This window comes from Astatotilapia calliptera, chromosome 6 (assembly GCF_900246225.1).
Source record: "Astatotilapia calliptera chromosome 6, fAstCal1.2, whole genome shotgun sequence".
In the NCBI taxonomy this organism is placed as follows: Eukaryota; Metazoa; Chordata; class Actinopteri; order Cichliformes; family Cichlidae; genus Astatotilapia; species Astatotilapia calliptera.
In genome coordinates this window covers 33,191,182-33,197,373 of record NC_039307.1, presented here as the reverse complement: position 1 = coordinate 33,197,373, position 6,192 = coordinate 33,191,182, and positions in this window count along the sequence as shown.

The window sequence follows — 6,192 nt, the reverse complement described above, 5'->3', positions numbered from 1 at the left end:
AAGGTAATTGAGATCTCTGTCTGGAAAAGGTTATAGAGCCATTTCTAAAGCTGTGGGACTCCAGCGAACCACCGTGAGAGACATTACCACAAAGAAAACATGGAACAGTCTCCCATGGGCAGGAGTGGCTGGCCGACTGAAATTACCCCAAAAGCCCAGCCATGACTCACCGAAGAGGTCACAAAAGACCCCAGAACAACAGCCAAAGAGCTGCAAATCTCATTTGTCTCTTCATGACTCCACCATAAGAAAGAGACTCAGCTAAGATGGCCTGTATCCAAGATGAAAACCACTGCTGAGCAAGAGGAACATGAAGGCTCGTGGACTGATGTGACAAAAGTTTAATTTCTTTGAAAGGTTGATGTGTCCCATTGCATCTGGCACAAAACTACCGCAGCATTTCAGAATAGAGACATGATACCAACAGTAAAACATGGTTGTGGTAGTGTGATGGTCCGGGGCTGTTTTGCTGCCTCGAGACCAGGATGACTTGCTGTGGTCAATGGAACCGTGAATTCTGCTGTTTACCAAAACATCCTGAAGGAAAATGTTCGGCTACCTGTTTGTGACCTCAAGCTGAAGTGCATTTGGGTTCTGCAGCAGGACAAGGATCTAAAACACGCCAGCAAGGCCACCTCTGAATGGCTTAAGGAAAACAAAATGAAGCTTTGGAGATGCTGTGGCATGACAAAAGGTGGTTCATGCTTGAAAACCCTAACATTTTGAAAAGATAAGTGCGACAAATTCCTCCACTGCACTCTAAAAGACTAATTGCCAGTTACTGCAAACGCTCGATTGCAGTTGTTGCTGCAGAATCAGTTTTTAGGTCTAGAGGCCAATTGCTTTTTTACACAGGGCCATGTAGGTTTGGATTTTTTCCCCCTTATATAATAATAATAAATACCTTCATTTAGAAACTGCATTTTGTGTTTGCTTACCTTATCTTTGTCAAATTTTTTTTTTAAATAAATTACATTTCTTTGACCTGAAACATTTAAGTGTGAAAAACATACATACAGTGTTTTTCACATATGGACTGTTATACCCTGGGTCACTGCTAGCTTAGGTCCTAGGTCAGGGGTGGGCAACCCCAGGCCTTGAGGGCTGGTGTCCTGCTGGTTTTAGATCTCACCCTGGGTCAACACACCTGAATTAAACGATTAGTTCATTACCAGGCCTCTGGAGAACTACAAGACATGTTGAGGAGGTAATTTAGCCATTTAAATCAGCTGTGTTGGATCAAGGACACATCTAAACCCTGCAGGACACCGGCCCTCGAGCCCAACCCTGACCTAGGTAGAAGTCGAAACCTTTAAAAGAGAGATATGGCACTCATTCAACAGAAATGTATGAGAATTTTAGATGAAACAATAGTGGAGAAACTTTTAAAATCATCTTTGTGTGCAAAGCCAATAAACTTTGGCAGAATATTCTGTACATAAAGTTTTTACATCCTGTTGGTCTTTGAAATGAAAGACAATTTATATAATGCTTCAAAAATAATTGTAACTATAAATGCTCAGATGCTTTTCAATATCACAGGATCTCCTTCTAGAAGATGTGATTAGTTTTCATTTAAAATTGTGTTGTTTAGTAACAGCTGCCAAATGTTTGCTTCACACTGATGTGGAGTTGGGATGAAACCATAATTACAAATGCAAAATGTAGCTGACTGCACTGCCCTGCTACATCTGAAATCCCACTTTACACACTGGCCACACCTGCTGACGACGAGGTCAATAAAGTGCATTCGATTAGCAGCGTCTGGCTGCTACTTTCTGTATTTTTGATTTCATTTCTGAGGTCGTGTTTACCTCATTTTAAACCTGCCAAGGACCAGGCTATTGTCATCAACTCCTGATAGGTAAAACCTTGTAAGTGAAAGAGAGTAAACTTCTTTTTTACCATAACTATTAAAATAAACTCTTGTAGGTTACACTAATATAAAAAGATCTGCTTTTGAAATCCAAGAAGAAATGAAGAACTGATGGGAATAAATACCAAAACAAATCGGAACAAAACAACAAATTAGCAAGAAGATTATTATAATCCAGTAAACAACAGACTACTGTCAGCCTGAATATGCAACGAGTATGCAGAGCTCCTGACAGCAGCGCAAAATCACGCCGATAAGCGTTCAGCGAGATACAAACAGTACAAACATTCAGTTACTGTTAATTATAGCGTCATCCTCGGGTCCAAATTTCTACTTTCTTCAATGCTTCTGAGATGTTTGAGATTAAACATTAAACAGGATGATTTGCTGTAAAAGTAGCTCTATAACAGTACAGATGTAAAACAGTTTGTCAGTATGTTGGTTATCTGCCTGCAGGAGGACTGACAGCCCTCTAACTTAAGCCATCACAGCTGGTACTGTGGTCTAAACCTGTACTTTGGAGAAAGCAGAAGTACAGACTTTTTATTTGACCTTTAACTTTCACCTTAACAGAATTAGCTACATTTCCAAATAATCTCATGTTTTTTTTGTTTATTTCAGTGAACATACCTAAACCTTTCATGCTAGTGTTGACGTTATTGCAACTCTGATCAAACTGTTATGGGCAGAAAGCTGTCAAGCATTTGTAATGTCCTACATAATTTTATATGTTGCACTTCCCCCCCCTTTTTGCAGTCTTTGTACATTATTATTGAAAAAAAAGTTTCCTCCCTATGACTGTAACCATGACTGTAAAGCAAAACAAGCACAAACCAGCTAGCAAACAGTGGAAAGTTTGTAAATTATTGTTTCTTTCTGTATTTATTCTCACGTGTTTATGCTAAAGCCCACCAACATAAACCTGCTGAGGCACTTGTTTTTTGGGTGATTCCTTTACTTCCATCTGTCAGTAACAAAAAGCAAATGCAGCTGCAGACTGTTGCCAACATGAGACTCTGAATGACCTCAATGTGTCTCCGTTAAGGAGCACACGCACACACTGACACTGTGTAGCTCACTGGTATTGCATGCACACTCCATCTACAAGCGGCATAACTCTCGGCCACTCTGAAATTATGTTGCTTACTTTGGAGTGAGTATGAAAGGGCAGTTGGCTCTGTCAGCATGCCTTCCTGTCTGCTCTATTTATGCTGCAGTGGTGGATTGTAGAGCTAGAAATTCTACATTTTCGAGATTTATATCCTGGGGTTTTCTGTTTCAGTGAGCTGTAATTTTGTGATTTCAAGAATCTGTCAGGAACTGGGCTGTCTTTTGATCCATACTTATTTTTTTTTCAACGTCCAGTTAATTATTATTATTTTCTTTCCATGAGGCTCCTTGCTTCTGCCTTGTTTCCTTTTCCTCCTTCCAGCTCCTCTTTCTTTCCCATCTCCTTGTGACAGATGAGTGTGGTCAGAGGTCATGTGTTTGTAATTAGGTGAGCCCTGCCTCAGCACTCGGCCCTGTTTCCTGTTTCTAATCTACAGGGGGAACAGACTGCAGTTCAATCAGCCCTGAAAACAGCTGTTAGCCTCAGGCTCAGCCTTCAAATGCCACAACTTAAATAAAACTGTCTTTAACCTGTCTTCACAGTCTCATAACATTTATCAAAACCTTGTCCTCCACCACACCGGCTCCACACACTGACTTCCTTTTGCTTTGCCTGTTACATAACTGCAGAACGACTAAGACACAGGAATGCTCAAGGCTTCAGAAATGATACACTCATACTGATAACAAGCCCCATTTTTTATGTCCTTTGCTTCTTTTTTTTTATAGATTAACTATTTCCAGCATCTTTGGGCCTGTTTCCAACTCACTTTGCTCTTCAGGTGGTTCTTATTACGCTGGTTTAGTCTTTGTGGATTTTTCCAGCCTTCAGTGGTTTATTTCTTCTAAGTCTGTCAGCATAAAAAAACGTTTAATCTAGGGAACCAACATCAGCCGTGACAGAAGCAGTTCATCAACGGATTTACGTTATATGGGAATTTTTTTCTTTTTGATTATTATTTGAGCGCAAACAAATAAAAATGGACGACGATATCTAATGAGTAGCTCTCTTCTTTGTCTTTTTTACAACTTTACACAAAATGGTACTATTTTCCTCTCCACTGAGGACTGGTGTAATTCTTGTATGCAATAAATGAAGTCATTGATGTCATTAAATGACTCAAATTGAGCTGAAGCAGTTAGCATCATCTACAACTGCCAAAACACACAAAGGGTGTTTTTAGCATCATCTGTTTATTTTGAATGTCTCTCATGGTACCAGCAAATTCAGCCCAAGGTCAGGCTGTGCAGTGCTCACAGAAACTGAAAAAACAAACAAACCAAGAGTTACGTCTCAGCTCTACGCTCTTTAGTTTGCAAAGTTCTTCTAGAAGAACTTTGCAATGTCTTTTGCATGTCTCCACTTTGGACATTTGGACCAAGTGGCGATATTTGGCCATAATGCACACACTTGATGAAATCTAAACACCACAGATCAACGCAAACACCTCACACCAACTATCAGCACAATGGTGGAGAGGTGATGGTTTGGGCTTGTTTTGCAGTCACAGGACCTGGGCACCTTGGAGTCACTGAGTCAACCAAAAACTCTGTTTACAAAAAAATGTAGAATTGCATCATCGTCTGGGCCGGCAGGTTGAATTTCTTCAGCTGCCTCAGGAAGTACATCCTCTGCTGGGCTTTCTTTATGACAGAGGTGATGGTGGGCTCCCACTTCAGGTCCTGTGTGATGGTGGTACCATGGAAGTGGAATGAGTCCACAGTGGTGATGAGGGTGGCAGTCAGGATGATGGGGGGGAGTGGGGCTGCGTGCTTCCTGAAGTCCACAGTAATCTCCACTGTCTTCTGGGCATTCAGCACACCAGACGTTCAGCCTCCATCCTGTTGGGCCACAGGTGTCGAACTCCAGGCCTCGAGAGCCGGTGTCCTGCAGCTTTTAGATGCGTCCTTGATCCAACACAGCTGATTTAAATGGCTAAATTACCTCCTCAACATGTCCTGAAGTTCCCCAGAGGCCTGGTAATGAACTAATCATTTGATTCAGGTGTGTTGACCCAGGGTGACATCTAAAACCAGCAGGACGCCAGCCCTCGAGGCCTGGAGTTTGACACCCCTGCTGTGGGCAGACTCAACCCCGTCCGAGATGAGTCCGATAACTGGTTAGTTTGTAATAGTCTTCAGGTGCTTCAAAGAGCAGGGGGTAAAGTGGAGTTTGTACTGTGTGCGATGATTATTATAGATCATCTAAATGAATCTGTAGCCCACCTCTCTACCTGAAGAATGCTGCCAGACGCAAAATGAGAATTTCATTACTGCAGTGATAGCTGGTGTTTTTCACTCATCGGGGATAATTGGAAGGAAAATGTGTCTCAGTTGCTTGTTCATTGTTTAAGTTTAATGGGATTAGTTGAAACAGCCTGAACCGGACGGTTGTTTTCATGAATCCTGTAAACTTGAAGTTAATTGAGCTTATCGCTTTAACCGACTGTGAGAGTATTTATTTTAAGTGCTGTTGTTGTTAATGGGCAACATAGTGAGCCAGTTTACACACTATGTGTAAAGCTTTTCCCATTAGACTTCTTATTGCCAATAGTTTTGCTGGTTTTGCCACTGGTTCACTGCTGATTTATTTCTCTCTCTAATGGTGCATTTAATTGCCTTTGATGTAAAGAGTATCTTTTACTCAAATATATATTTTGACCCATTTATTTGCACGTAAAATATTCTGTCTGTAATGGCAAAACATAGTAGGAAAAGCTAAACCAAACCAAATTAAACCCCTAAAGTACTCATTTGAACTAACAGCTTGCCTGCTGTGCATGTTGGAACAGGCTCCACTAGTCTGGGCTGATGATCCAGGAAAGCTGTCCTGCTTTGTTTCCCATCACAGTTTTCAGATCTCCATCGAAGGCTTAAAGTATTTACAGTGCTGCAGTCTGCCTTTCCTCCCCGAGCCTCCCTGAGGACGGCATTACAGCTAATGGGAGATATATGGCCAAACAGATGGAGCTGGCATGCTGTGGACTCATCCGCTGTCTCTCAGAGTTTGAGATGGGTTTTTGTTTGCTAGTTTGTTTGTTTATTTTAGAAATCTGGCCAGTTTTCAGACTTGATCACAAGTGTCATTCCCCTCATAAGGTTGAGTGGCCAAGCACTAATCTGGAGGGTGCAACATGAAGAGAATTAGACAGGTGAGGAAAATCTTCCAGAATTGTTAACACACAAAAAAGCTCTTTTGAATCTTG